The 14,967-nt window shown below is 55.0% G+C and overlaps 1 long non-coding RNA gene across 1 annotated transcript; it reads right to left on the reverse strand.

The window, feature by feature from the left end:
- Positions 1-3,702: 3,702 nt before the first annotated feature.
- Positions 3,703-14,824, reverse strand: LOC105554671. The gene is made up of 6 exons (XR_001008360.1): positions 12,215-14,824; positions 10,063-10,200; positions 9,777-9,857; positions 7,170-8,334; positions 5,155-5,654; positions 3,703-3,759 (listed from the first exon to the last, which is right to left on the reverse strand). It is a non-coding gene; the product is annotated as an uncharacterized LOC105554671 (long non-coding RNA).
- Positions 14,825-14,967: the final 143 nt, after the last annotated feature.

The raw sequence follows: 14,967 nt of genomic DNA on the forward strand, positions 1-14,967 counted from the left end.
CGCCAACACGCCCAGCTAATGTTTTGTATTTTAGTAGAGACGGGGTTTCACCGTGTTGACCAGGATGATCTCAACCTCCTGACCTCGTGATCTGCCCACCTCAGCCTCCCAAAGTGCTGGGATTACAGGCGTGAACCACCGTGCCTGGCCAAAAACAACCTTTCTAGTGGATAAATTATACCTTCAGGGCTTTGTGCACAGTTTACCTTTTCTCAGTTGCTGGGCCTGTGTGGCCGCGTTTCCTCACTGGAATGTACAGCGGGCCCAGCCCCCACACTCCAGCTTTGCCACCAGGGGAAACGTCCGTCTTCTGGCTCCGGTGCAGAAAGATGCTGGAAGGATCCGCTGGCTCTCTGGGGTCACTCGGCTGCAGCCAGAGCAGGGTTCTGTGCTTGGCTAACCCATGGAGTGCAGAAGCTGTTTCCCTTCTCAGAAGAGGAGGAGCTGGTTCTTGCGGGAGGCAGAGACAGCACTGGGTACATCACAGCAGACGCCTGCTCTGGATGGGATGTTCTGAGCTGAGTCCTGCAGAGCGGGGAGGTGTGTCCCAGGAAGACAGAAAGAATACAGCAGGCGCCCGAGCACAGAGGGCTGCATGCGGCCAGGCAGGCACACATAGTCACGGGGCGTGGGCGCTCCTGACCACAGTGCTGAGGACAGACCTCACGAGAGGGGCCTGGGCAGAGTCTGGATGGACGTCCGAGGCCTAAGCAGGGGGTCTGCATCTTCTCATCCAAGCTGTTTGGGGGGGATCCATCACACCCTTGGTCTGAGAATGAACACCCTTTTGTTGTTGATGGGCTCTTCTGTGGAGCTCTCTCCTGCGTCTGTCTCAGCCTGTACTCCATGCTTTCCCTCCCTGCTGCTGAAGACCTGAGGTCATGTCCTCTTTGCTGTGCGCCTGACTGCCCAATGCGGCAACCCCCAGCCCGCAGCCCCCACTACACTTGAGGTTTCCAGGTCTGCCTGTCTCCCTGACCCTGTTGTTCAGGAGGGAGTCAGGAGCCACAGCTCACGGCTCTGAGTTCCGACCATCCAGCCAGGGACCACCCGGGTCGGTGCCCGTGGAGGCTGCAGGAACGACGGACAGAGCGCACTCCGGGCAGCCTGACTTGCTTCTAGGAAGGGGCTGATTGACCATTGTGCTCGGTGGTGGGGCTCCCCCTCCCTGGAGCTCGGCTGCTCCCTGGGAGGCTCCTGTCTGCCAGCACTGAGTGGGGCCGAGGCACCCTGCTGAGGCAGATGGGCTGGGGGTGTTGATTTGACCTAACAAGCTGCAGGGATTGCCCCGAAACATGGTCTTTTCTTTCTGACATAAACACAATCTGTTTCCCCAGAAGTGCTGCCATAAACAGACACCAGGCATCCCAACCAAGTCCACAACACGCTCCAGATACTGCGCCACTTGAGCTCCTTTCCAAGGATTTCTGGAAATACGGAGCAGAGAGGGCCCATCAGGGCCATCAGGGCACCTTGCACAGCTGTGCACCTGCTGCACGGCTCTGCCCCACACGCACCCCTCTTCCCATGTCCTGTGCCAGCATCTGATCCCGTCGGCCCCCTCAGAACCGCAGGTGATGCACGCCGTTCTGTCCCATACACGATTCAGATGTTGGAGGCCAGGACTCTGCTTCTCTTGTTCTGCATCTGCCAGGCACAACATCATACGCCAAGCACCTTCATGAAGAGACAGAAGCTCAGCGAGGTCAAGTCACTGCCTGAAGATGGCACAGATAGAAGGCGGTGGAGAATGGGTCAACCTAGGAGTTTTTGCTTCCTTAGGTTCTTAGTGGGAATCAAAGAGGTCATCCAGCCCGAGGCTTTTCTCACTGAAGACACTTCCAGATCTTTCCAGAAAAAAATGCAGAGGCTGTGTGCTCAGTCCTTTGCCTTTTCCCTGTGCGGCATTATCCATTTTCCTCATTAAGTCTTAGACTATTAATAACAAGCCATTTGTCTTAATTCAATAAAAAGATGATTGATCATATTTGCAACGGTTTCATCGAACGCCTGAAGGTGATGGATGGGCCCTGCAGTGAGGAAACCTCCAGAAAAGCCGCGTCCTTGTGCTCGCGTCAGAAGCGGCTGTTTCTCTCTCTGTCTCACCGAACACTTGGAGACAGAATTTATTTTTTAAAATATACATTTAGTATCCTCGAGGATCAATGCAGAGGAACACTTTTCCTTGACATATTGGTGCTGAATCTTGCATCTCAGGATTAGAGGCTGAATTGGGGTCGATTTCCATGGAGGGGCACTTTGGTTTACCTTTCACTGCGTTTAGTTATGAGCGGCAGAATCGTGTGTGTGTGTGTGTGTGTGTGTGTTCCTAGGAAGAGGGGTGTGGGTGTTTGTGTCTTAAGAGATGAGAAAATGAGGCCTCAGCTGGTGATGAGTGAAGCTGGACTCATGTAGAGTCCGAATGCAATGCCCTTCCTGGCCGCTGGTGGGGGAAGTGATCCTACGGGAGCTGCTTCTGCAGGGGACACGTCCTGATGCCTGCACCTGCTCCAATACCTGTTCATCAGCCCCACACCCTCCTGAGGGAGGCTGCCCACAAGCCAGTGGCCTACACTCCTGTGCCGACAGGCTCCCCCACATTGTGGGACCAGGGCTCCTCACCAGGCATCTCCAGGCCTCCTGATTTAACCCAGTGCAGCCCACACAGCCCCCTCTGGCTTCTCACCTTGTCCCTGCGCTCCGCTGGACCTATGTGCCCCTCCAGACCCCTCCAGACCATTGCTGGGGCTCTACTCACGACACTTCACAGTCCCGTCAGGGCCTCTGCTGTGGGCGGAGTGTGTGTCCTGCAGTTTCACATGTTGAGACCTAATCCTTAATGCAATGGTATTAAAAGGTGGGGCCCTTGGGAGGTGATTAGGTCCTGAGGGCGGAACACTCATGAATGGGGAGAGTGCCCTCTAAAAAGAGGTCTGAGAGAGATCCCTCGGCCCTCCACCAGGTGAGGGCACAGCAAAGAGGTGCTGTCTAGGAATCAGGGAGGGGCCCTCACCAGACGTTCTGCTGGAGCCTCTAGAACTATGTGAAATCAATGGCTGTTGTTTATCGGCCCCTAAGTCTATGGCATTTTGTTATGGGAGCCCCGACAGTCGAAGACAGCCTGTGATGGGTCATTCCTTCCCCCTTAAAGGTGCAGATCTTGCGTAGAAGTCCCTGGGCTAAGGATTGCAGGAAACACAGTGCCCCAACCTCAGCAAAGGGGACACACACGGCCACCCACCCATCCCTGGCCTTCCCCTTCCCTCTGCCTGCCCTTAGGTCTGGCCAGGGGGTTGTGCTGGCCGGCCCACTGTGGTAGCCCCATTCACCATGCCAAAACCAAAATGTCAAGAGGCCAGAAGGGACAGCAGTGAGGCTGACCCGGAGCAGGCTCTGCCTTCCGGGCCTCCTGCGTGGTTTATCTTGGCCAGGTCCCTCGCCGTGGGAGGACATTACCAACACGCCTCCTTTGAAACATCACCTGAAGACTGAATCATTTCATCCCTTATTTTAGCCAATATCTCAAAACCCTGGAAAAGAGTTCTAATCAATAGGCTGTGAGGATGATGAAAACCTATTACCAGGAAAGAAACACATTATTAGGAAGATCAAAGGACAATAGAGCTCTAAGAGGAGGAGGTGGGGGTGTCTGGGCCTCGCCGGGTCGATGTGGATGAGAGAGCCCCGTTCTTTTCTTCCTTTGAGAGGATCACGTTTACGTGGACTCTCTTTTATGTACATTTTCTTCCATTTATGTCTCTGAAGATGAAATCAAGAATTTTTGTTACATTATGTATATGCATATATATGTACAAGTCTGTAGAACCCATAAGCATAAGAACATTGGAGTGGGTTTTTTTTGTTGTTTTTTGGTTTTGTTTTTTTTTTTTACCTTTTGGCTCGCAGATATGTGAGGACGTCTGCTTGCCTCCCAGAGCTCTGTGCGTGAGGACACAGGGACAGACCTAGCCATTCTACATGGCTGCACCCTCACGGTGTCCACCCCACATCCTCCAGAGTGTGGAGGGAACGGAGTGGGCCAGCAGCAACCCTGCACTCAGAGCACGCTGTGCCAGGGTCTCCTCCTGGCTCTCCCGTGCAGCTCCATCCTGCAGCCTCAAAACCAGGGATTCTCGAAAACCTCCTGCAGGATCTAGAGATGAGCAAGCTTGGGTCTTCCTTGCTCCTGAAGGAGGGGTGCAGAATTCATGTGAGAACCGGGCTTCTCATCAGCCCATCACGGCCTGAACTCCTGGTAGAAGATTTCAGACTCCAGATCACCAAATTCTAGGAGGGGGGTGGGATGGGAATATCGATTGATGGAGGACAGGAAGCAGAAGGAGGCCTCATCCCCCCTGAGAAATTGAACAGGGTTTGCAAGAGAAGAGGATGCTTTCTAGAACATTGAACAGGGAAACAGAGTTCTGGAGGGAGCAACGAATTCCCAGGTTTACCACCTGTGCCATGGCTGGACTGATGCTTAGAGATGCCACATTTGGCAAAGAAAAATACAGGATATCAGCTAAATTTGAATTTCAGATAAAAAATAATTTTTAAAAAAGTATATCTCTGTTAGAGGCACACTGGTGGTAAAAAAAACTACTTGTTCGCCAGGCGCGGTGGGTCACGCCTGTACTCCCAGCACTTTGGGAGGCTGAGGCGGCCTGATTACGAGGTCAGGAGATTGAGACCATCCTGGCTAACACGGTGAAACCCCATCTCTACTAAAAATACAAAAAATTAGCCGGGCGTGATGACGGGCATCTGTAGTCCCAGCTACTTGGGAGGCCAAGGCAGGAGCATGGCGTGAACCCGGGAGGCGGAGCTTGCAGTGAGCCGAGATCCCGCCACTGTGCTCCAGCCTGGGCGACAGAGCGAGACTCCGTCTCAAAACAAAAACAAAAACAAAAACAAACCCAGCAAAACACCAAAAAACCAAAAAACATAACTACTTGTTATTTATCTGGAATTCAGATTTAACCAAGCATCCTGCATTTTATTTGGCAGGCCCCACCTGTGGCCGCTACTCCCAGCTCTTCATCTCACCAGTCATTCATTTATTCACCAATGAACTTGTTTGCTTACAAAAGTTCTATAATTGGATAGGCACAGGGCCAGACTGGGGAGGAAGGCGGGGTCCCTGTCTCTGCTTACGTTCTGCTGTTGGTGGTCCGTTAGAGCATTTGTCTCTCACTGTGCATTACACAGCAGGATCACCTGGAGGTCTTGTGCTGTTGGCAGGACAATGGGCTTCCAAAAGTGTCCAAGTCCTAATCTCTGGTCCTGTGAACATGTGACCTTACACAGCAAAGGGGACTCTGCAGATGTGATTCAGTCAAGGACTTTGAGATGGGAAGATCGCCCAGGCGTGCCCACCCTAATGACACAGGTCCTTACATGGGTCAGAGGACGATATGACGATGGAAGGTCAGAAGACACGGGGCTGCTGGCTTTGAAGGTGGAGGAAGGACCATGGACCAAGGAAATTTAAAAAAAAACCCACGAGGAAATGACTTCTTCCTTGCAGCACCCAGCAAGGAACGCAGCCTCCCGACTCCTTGCTCTTAGCCCAGTGGGATCCCAGACTACAGAACTGTAAGGTGGGGAGCGCGTGCACTCTGCAGTCACTGAGTTTGTGGTATCTGCTCCAGCAGCTGCAGAAAATGCAGACTGTTACAACAGATTCCTGGGCCCCAGCACCTGACTTCTGAATTCCATAGACTGCAGAGGGGCCTGAGAATCTGCATTTCTAGCACACTCCAAAGTGAGGCTGATGCTGCCGGCCGGGGACTCCCCTTTGAGAACTTCGACCCAGAGCAAAGGTGTTAGAAAGGGGCAGCTGTGCTCCGTTGTGCAGGGGACGGAGGGGATGACGATCCGTTCTTGGCTGACAGCAGCCCTCCTAGTGCTGGGATAGGATTCAGGGTTCCTGGTGTGCACGATATGGAAGGGCTGCTGCAAGGCCCAGGCCGGGACATTCAGTCCCTCCAGGTACCAGAGGACCTTGTAGGGACCACCTCATTCTCCAGCCTCATTTGCAGACATGGCCTCCAAGTCCAGAGAGTGGGAGGGACTTATCCGGGGCCCCCTGGACAGGCGGTGCCAGCGTCAGCACCAGAGTCTGAGTGATTCCATTCCAGAGACTTTTTCTAGGCCACCAGCAAGAGAGAATGGAGCTCCAGGTATGCAGGGAGAGAGAGCACAGGGAGCCTAAGTGCTGAGGACCCTACAGCCTGCAACGTCTCGGCCACCTGCCAGGCAGAAAGCACAGGGTGGGTGGAGGGAAGGCTCTCAATGTGCCTCAGGATCCCTGGCAGCTCTGGCACGGTCACCTGTAACTGGGACACAGCTCAGCCCCCAGTTCCAGCCCTGCCTGGCATATAATGACGGCTGAGAACAAGCAGCAAAGTGGCAGCAATTTGTAAATAATTATGCCCCGTGAGAAGCCCAGGCTCCCAGAGGGAGTGAACTGCCCAACGCCAGGCAGTGGCAGGTGGTGGAGCTGGGGGCGCCACTTGGGCCACCCATCTCACATCCGGACTTCCCGCCCATCCCAGCAGCCCTCGGACGGTGGCAGGGAGGACAGGCTCGGCCGCAGCTGCACACATTTCATTCTCGTCTTCGGCTGATCTCATTCCCTCCCCCGCTGGGCGCTCCTGGCAGTGAATTTATATATAACATGGTGCCCGCCCCTCCCAGCCCATTCCAGGAGAAGCCTCTTTGAAGGCAAAATAGATTCCAGAATGATCGTTCACTAAGAGACATTCATCAGTGAGATGTCCTCCATAAAACTGAAATATCATGAAATCGCACGCGCATGGGCCAGGAGCTGGGCAGCGGCTATATTTCAGCGCAGAACATGGGCCACGCAGAATACAAGCGACTGTTTTTGATAAATTAGACCCCGGTTTACACTGTTACTTGCTTGTTGGAGAGAGTGAAATGGCCATTCAATCAACATTCTGACTCCCAAGAAGGCAGGGACAGCGGCCTCATCCCCAATCAGTCACCGGCACGGCCGCGGGCTGGCTCTCGGAAGGGCCTGGGCCCACTCCTGGCATCCCGGGGAGAGCCAGACTCGAAACAGCGTGTCAAGGTGACAAATGGCACCTGGGAAGTTTCCAATCATGGGAACGGGGCCCGTGTACCAGAGCCCATCCCTATCCTACCTCCTCAGCCCTTGGCCTTCCTTGGAGGATCTCCTGGCCGGGGAGAAGGGCCGCTGGCTGGTGCAGGCACCCGAGACATGCCTGTCCTCTGGGAGGAGGCAGCCACGTCCATCAGGCTCTGAGCCTTGCTTGAGCACTCATGAGGGCTGTGACGGGAGACAGGGTGGATAAGGAGGGTGGCTGTAATTTGCGCCTCCTGAGCTCCTCGGGGCGATGTGCTTTGTCTCCTACAAGCCTGAGATCTCCCTTAACCACCCTGCAGAAGATGCAACAGCATCTGCAGGCCCATCACCTGTCTGAGGCCTCATCTGGGTCTGGAGGCAACTCTGGGATCCAAACCCAGGTGTTCTTGAATTAGCAGCCAAACCCCTAAATGGCCCGGCCTCAGCTGACCCGCACTTCAGTTATGATCTAAGTCATGAACGTGGTTGCAGAACTGGATCTAGATCTAATGAAAGCAGGTTCAACAGCCCATATTTGCGAACACTTCCCGGAGGGACGGTCTCTGCTGAGCACTTGGCCGCCTTCACCCCACTCAGTCCTGTTGAGACTGGGACTCCCGGTAGGCTGGAGAAGCAGCCAGGCTCGACACAGTTGATGAACTCGCCCTGGTCAGGAGTATGTGGGCAGCAGAGTCGGGCTGGGGACCCGGTCTTATGATAGAAATGTCTCCGCCGTTGGCCACATTGCACCTTCTGCTGCCGGTAGGCCCCAGACTCCCGGATAGGCACGGCTGAGTCCCTCTCCCAGATGGAGATTTCCATTTGCAGTGGCGAGAAGGGGCTGTGCGGACCCCAGTGCACCCACCCAGAGCTACTGAGGGTGCAGACACGGCACCCATGCCAGGGGTTGCTCCTTAACAAGGCGGCTCCAGACACGAAGTCGGTACCTGGCGAGCTGCTCTCACCTCTGATTTTGAACATGCTTTATAGATGTCAATTAAGTATTGATTGATAAACGAATGCGTTAAGATCCTGAGAAATGACTCCAGGCACAAAGTAATGACTTGTTACTGTGAAAAATACGGCTTGGAGGCATGGTGATTTCTCACCCATCGATGGCCCCTGGTTCTGTACTTGCTCTGGGCAGGAAATAAAAACAGGCAGAAGCAGGACTGGCTGAGACCTGCAGAGATGGGAGTTTGAGTTTTGGAGAGGAACTGGAGCTGTGGAGTAGAGGAGAGCAGCCTCCAGCTGCTGACCAGCTGCTGATCAGACGCTGCACTGTGGTGGAACGGCTCCATCCTCCACACCTCTCGCCTCTCTGCCCGCTCCCGCTTTGCTGGTGACCTCTCTTCTGCCAGCCTGTCTGGGGGTGAGCCTGCCGCAGGCTGCCTGGCTCTCTGCCCGTGTCCCTCCACATCCACCATCTCCCTCTCCCACCCTTGCCCTGCCTCCCTGCAACAGCCCTCGTTGGGGAGGGTCCAGCCCAGCCGCCCTGCCTTCTGTGCTCCATGCTCCCACCCACCAGAGCACCATCTTCCTGGAGTCCACCTCTTGCTCCCTGTGGCCCCCTGGGCATTTCCACCCAGCGTTCATGCTAGGCTCGCCCTACCTCCCTGTCCTGTCTCAGGTGAGAGCCTGGGAACTGCCAGCGGCTGTTGGTGTCTGTCTGCCCGTCCCTCCCTCCCTCCTCCCGTGGCCAAGGACCCCCTCAAGGGCAAATTAGTTCAACACCTGCCCCTCGAGGGGTGCTGTGCCGTGCACTCCACCAGCCGAGGCAAGGGGGCGGGGGTGCACGGTGAGGGTCCCAAGTTCTCCCGGTGGCAAATGACCTAATCACAGGAACCTGTGGGAGCCTGTGGGAGAAGCAGCCACAGATGTGGTAAGAGCGACCGGGGTGGGGCAGCCCCCAAATAAGGACTCACAGATGTGATCAGAGCGACTTAGGGGTGCAGTGCCCAAATTAGGACTCATGACATGATCCCAACTCCCCATGGAGTCCCCACAGGGCACGCAGGCAGTCGGGCTGAGCTCCCAGTGGGGGAAGAAGCCCTGCTTACTCTGGCCACGGCCTCCCTCCCTCCTGCCTTGCCAGCCCCTCGCCGGCCTGGGGTCCTGGCACATGTCTGCCGGTGCAGCCCTATCTCCTCTGAACTCCCTTTTTATTCCTTTCTGTTGACTCAGTGCTCCCTTCCCCCTGGGGCCATGAAAGGACCCTCGGGCTCTGTCTTCTCACCTCCTCCCAGTCTGTCTCTGTCTCCCGTGGTGATGTCATCGTTGGGTGGAAGCCAACCAGGTCCCTGCTGCCCCAGTGTCTGGTTACCCTTTGCTGGACATCTCCACTCACATTTTCCCAGGACAGCCTTCCCCCTAGTCCTGGTCCCTGAAACTGGGGAAAGCACCTTTCCTGGCAGGTGAGGCCCGAGTGATTTAGACCTGAGCAGCTCTAGGCATTGCACTCCTCCAGCCACAGAGAGATGAACCTGAGGACCGGGTACACAGAGGGGACAGGAAACGTTGGCGGGGACCCTGGCTTTCCCTCTGAACTTGTTACTGAGAGGACAGAAGGTCCCTGGCTCCTACTGCTATCTTGTCAGTAGAGGGCACCCAGACACCCTGCACTGGGAGCTGGAAAGACAGCCTGTGTGCCTCCGTCAAGCCATACCTGAAGCCTGGTCTGCACTTGGACTTGTCACTTCTGTGGGTTGACAAAGGCCCTTTTGCCTTAGTGAGTTCTCAATTGCACCTGTACGAGTATCGGTTAGTACAGGCCACCTAAACCGCAGACTTGCAGGCTGGGAAGGAGCCTTACCTTACCTCCTCTCCTCCACCTGCCTTCCAGAAGTACCTCCGCAGCTGACGCACAGCTCCAGGGAATGGCCGATGGGGACAGACCATGGGTCAGGACTGCCTTGGGTCAGGACCTGGGATCTTGCTGCAGCTCCCCTGACCCGTAGAGAAACGCCTGGCCTGTGCAGACGCCCAGCAACCATGCTAGGAGTGGAGCTGGCCCATCTTGAAGGCCCCCTTCTGCTGTGGCATTTCCTGCTGCTGGAGGAATGAATGTCAGCCGGTGCTCTCTGTCTGGTCTGAAAGGTTGATGTGAATTGTGCACTTGATTTTGGCAGCTGACTGCGCTGATTCTCCAGCCCTAATTGTAATGAGCATGAGCATGAATGTCTTGAAATATAGACACATACGAGCTGCCAAATACAGTGAGTCATCATATTCCCAACTTTCAGGCAAGCTTGGGTGCCAGGGTAAGCGACCTACACATCAAAGAGATGGAGTCCTGGCTTCTGCGGGCGGGGCGGGGAGGGCGCCTGGGAGCTGCTGGCTCTGGGGTGGGCGCGCATATTCCTTTCTGTCAGATCAGAGGGTGCCTGAGAGGTGACAGAGACGGGGCTAGTTAGTCCTGTGAAATTTGAGATGGGCCTGGCAAATCATCTTAATAAAAAGCTCTCTGAAGAGAGTAATTGGGGGAGTTGGGTGGAGTCCCCGCAGCTCCCACAGGTTGGCAGGTGCCGAGGGACAGGCGAGCCTACCACTCCGCGGGGAGTGCAGGCACATGTGCATGAGCGTGAACACGTGTGTAAATGTGTGTAGTGTGTGCATGTGAGTGTGTGTGTTGTGGGTATGTGTGTGTGAAGGGTGTGTGTATGTGAACGTGTGTGCATGTGAGTGTGTGTGTTGTGGGTATGTGTGAAGGGTGTGTGTATGTGAACGTGTGTGTTAGTGTGTGCATGTGAGCGTGTGTTGTGGGAGTGTGTGTGAAGGGTGATAAACGTGCGTGTGTGTATGTGAACGTGTGTGTTAGTGTGTGCATATGAGCATGTGTGTTGTGGGAGTGTGTGTGTGAAGGGTGTATAAACGTGCATTTGTGTATGTGAATGTGTGTGCATGTGAGTGTGCATGCCGTGGTGGAGTGTGTGAAGGGTGTATGTGAACGTGTGTTAGTGTGTGCATGTAAGCGTGTGTGTTGTGGAGGTGTGTAAGTGTGCATGAGTGTGTGTATGTGAACGTGTGCACGTGAGTGTGCATGTTGTGCGTGTGTGTGTGAAGGGTGTGTGTATGTGAACGTGTGTGTTAGTGTGTGCATGTGAGCATGTGTTGTGGGAGTGTGTGTGAAGGGTGTATAAACGTGCGTGTGTGTATGTGAACGTGTGTGTGTTAGTGTGTGCATATGAGCATGTGTGTTGTGGGAGTGTGTGTGTGAAGGGTGTATAAACGTACATTTGTGTATGTGAACGTGTGTGCATGTGAGTGTGCATGCTGTGGTGGAGTGTGTGAAGGGTTTGTGTATGTGAACGTGTGTTAGTGTGTGCATGTAAGCGTGTGTATTGTGGAGGTGTGTAAGTGTGCATGAGTGTGTGTATGTGAACGTGTGGACATGAGTGTGCATGTTGTGCGTGTGTGTGTGAAGGGTGTGTATATGTGAACGTGTGTGTAGTGTGTGCATATGTGTGTATGTTGTGGGTGTATGTGAAGGGTGTGTGCATGTGAGCATGTGTGTTAGTGTGTGCATGTGAGCGTGCATGTTGTGGGTGTGTGGAGGGTGTGTAAATATGCATGAGTGTGTGTGTGTATGTGAACGTGTGTTAGTGTGTGCATGTGAGCACGTGTGTTGGGGGTGTATGAGTGTGTGCATGGAGGGTGTATAAGTGTGCCTGTGTGTATGTGAACGTGTGTGTGTTAGTGTGCGCGTGTGAGCGTGTGCTTTGTGGGAGTGTGGGAGTGCATGTGGAGGATGTATAAGCGTGCATAAGTGTGTGTGTGACTCAGCTTGTGTGGTCCTGCACAGTTGCATGTGCTTGTGTGCTTTTGCATGTGCAGGCATGTCTGCAGGTGCCGTGTGTGTGCTCACCAGGGACTCTGGCCCATGGGTGCATGCGTGTGATGTGCGTATTCAATGTTGGGGAGACTCTGGACGCACTGATCCTCCTGTGAGCTTCTGCACTGCAGCCTAGACTCTGGGTGTGCCCAAATGGGTGAGGAGGGCTGCAGGCAGAGCTACTGGTGCAGGTGTCTGGAGCTGTTGCCCCACTCGTCTACACCAGGGTCCTGGGAGGGCCAACAGGGGCACGGCTCCCCTCCTCGACTCACAACTGTGTCCTGTGAGGCTGCTGCATGGCTGGCTGTCCCATCCACCTCCCTTTGTCCAGCCTGTGTCTTCTCCACTCTTGCTTGGTGAAACCTGCAAGGCCTTTGGGAGCTCCACCTTCTCCATGGCATCTTCTCTACAGGCCTCGCAGGCCTCTCTGCAGCCCGGCCACGGTGCTTGGCGTCCTATCAGGCGCTCTCCTTCTCTGCTGTAACACGGACCCTTGTTTGCGGGGCTCTCCCTCTGTGCCTGTCCATCACCTCCCCCAGGGCAGGGTCAGCCAGCACCTGGCACCGAACAGTGTGCACTGCAGTGTCGATGCTGAGGACGAACCTGACTCTCACACTTTCCAGATGGTGGCGTGATTTTGAGGACTTGGATCTCAGCCATCCCTGGAGCGGGGTTGGGGGGGTGGGCTTTGTCACTCTGAACCGGGGAAGTCTCTCCCTCCTCCCGCCCAGCTCTCCAAGTGACCCTGGGCAGGTCCTTCCTTGGGGTTGCCTCTGTAGGATTGAGCTGGATGCTCCCTGAGTACCCTCTCAGAGAAGCTGGGTTATGCCTTAACTTTCCCCTGGAGCTTTCCAGAGCCCCTGGATCCTGCCAGCGTCACTCCCAACAGTGGCCAGAAGGCGGAATGAGAGTCCTGCTGCAGTTCCTGGACCTGACATTTCAGGAGATCCTGGGCAAACCCCACAGCCCTCACCTCATTCCTCTCAGCCCCGATGGGGCGTGAATCCTCCCAGCTGCCCCACAGAGCCATCAGCAGCTCAGATTCCCGAGCCAGCCCCCATGGAGCCAGGGAGGAATCCGGCAGCCAGTTCCAGTCCTGAGGAGGATGAGGGGCAGGCCCATGCAAGGACGGAAGGATGGAAGATGGGATCTGGGAGAAAGGAGGGAAGGGGAGCTGGGCTCTGGGGTTTTTGGCTTCTGCAGCCACTTGGACAGAGGTGAGAAAACTCAGAGAACAGCGTGGTGTGGAGTCCATGGTCCACTTTGGGACACTGCATGGGACTGTCAGATGTGTACCCCAATTCTGAATCCCCCACTTCTTCAGCCACAGAGATTGCCACATGCCATGCCCAAGAACTACTCTGCCAGCTCCCCTTTCAGAGGGTGGCAGCTATAGAGAAATCATCAGAGCTATGGGTGGGGAAGGGCCGCCTGGGCAAAGTCCCCTGAGGGCTGACCAGGCAGGACTAGCCTCCTCTGCTTTCTGGTCTCACCTTCTTCCTGCTGCCTGGAGCAAGAACGTGACTGCTGCAGCTGCTGACCAGAGGTGACGTGGACAACAGTCCATGTGAAAAAGGTCAGAACAGAAAAGATGGACACAGCCTGGTCCTGGTGACCATGCAGTGGCCAAACCAGACTCTGACAGCTGGTCCCAGACTTTTCTACAAAAAGAAAAATGAACCTCTTTGCAACTCAAGCCGTTGCGTTGCAACTCAATCTAATTGTACCTGATACAGACCTGTTCCTTTGGAGGGCCTTGGGACACACAGAGGGGGTAACGCACACAGGACCACCAGGAGGTGAAGAGGCTAAGATGCTAGCAAAGGGCAGGCCTGTGAGAGAGCCCTGGAGGGTGGGTGACAGCAAAGCTGACAGAGGGGGTGTTTTAGGAAAAGCCATGGGATGCTGCATGTCACAGGAGAGTAGACGGCCTGTTGGATTTGAAGACACTGAGGTCAGGACCCGACCTAGGACAACTTTGGGCTGTGAGGTAGGGACCTGGGGTATAGTAAGTACTTGGTTATCAAGGGGAGAGAAGGAGCCTGCAGTCCCCGTGAAAATGCTTTTGATAGACGGGAAGGAGCTGGAAGGGTCTGATATAAGGATACTGAAGAGCAGCCTTGGAAGCCCACAGAAAAGACGAGCTTTTAGAAAATAATAAGGAAGGCTGGTGCAGAGGGTGGGTCCCGGGCGCCGCAGGGGGATTGGCCTCTGGTCGGAGGGAGCTTGGGGTAGGGGAAGATGTGAGTGGGTTTGTACATGCACTGCTGTGAGATGAGGGGGTTTGTATTAGTCAGGGTTCTGCAGAGAAACGGAGCCAATAGGATAGATTCGTAAGGAGATACTTCATGCGATTCTGGAGGCTGAGAAGTCCCACGATCTGTTGTCTACCAGCCGGACACCCAGGAATGCTGGTGGTGCAAGTTCCAAGACCTGAGGGCCGGGATCCAAGGGTGTGGACTCCAGTTAGAGCCTGAAGCCCTGAGAACCTGGAGTACCAATGGCCGGAGAAAATGCATGTCTCCCCTGGGTCAGGCAGAGAGAATCCAAACTCCCTCCACCTTTTTGTCCTATTCAGGCTTCCACAGATTGGACGAGGCCCACCCACCTTGGGGAGGGGCCACCTGCTGTGTTCAGTCCACCAGTGCAAACGCTAAGCTCTTCCAGAAACACCCTCCCAGACACCCGGGAAGTCACGTACCCACTCTCCGGGTGCCCTGGGGCACAGGCAAGCTGACAAGCCGGTTACCCCTCAGAGCTCCTGCTGCCTCGCCTGCCTTCTCTCGGAAACGTGAAGTGTGGCCTCAGCTGAAAGTGAGGTGAGCGTGCGAGTGTGAGTGTGAACTTGTGTCAGTGTGCGTGTGCATGGGTGGAGTGTGTGTGCGTTTGATGACGATGATGGAGCCCAGTGACCCATCATCCACGGGGTGTCAGAGCCTCCTAGGATGACCACACTGAAGGTACGGAAGGAGGCAGCTGGCTCAGCATCAGATGTTTCCAGCATCCGTGGAAGTGAGCCGGGGGC

The sequence above is a fragment of the Mandrillus leucophaeus genome, unplaced genomic scaffold (genome assembly GCF_000951045.1).
Source record: "Mandrillus leucophaeus isolate KB7577 unplaced genomic scaffold, Mleu.le_1.0 Scaffold654, whole genome shotgun sequence".
Lineage (NCBI taxonomy): Eukaryota > Metazoa > Chordata > Mammalia > Primates > Cercopithecidae > Mandrillus > Mandrillus leucophaeus.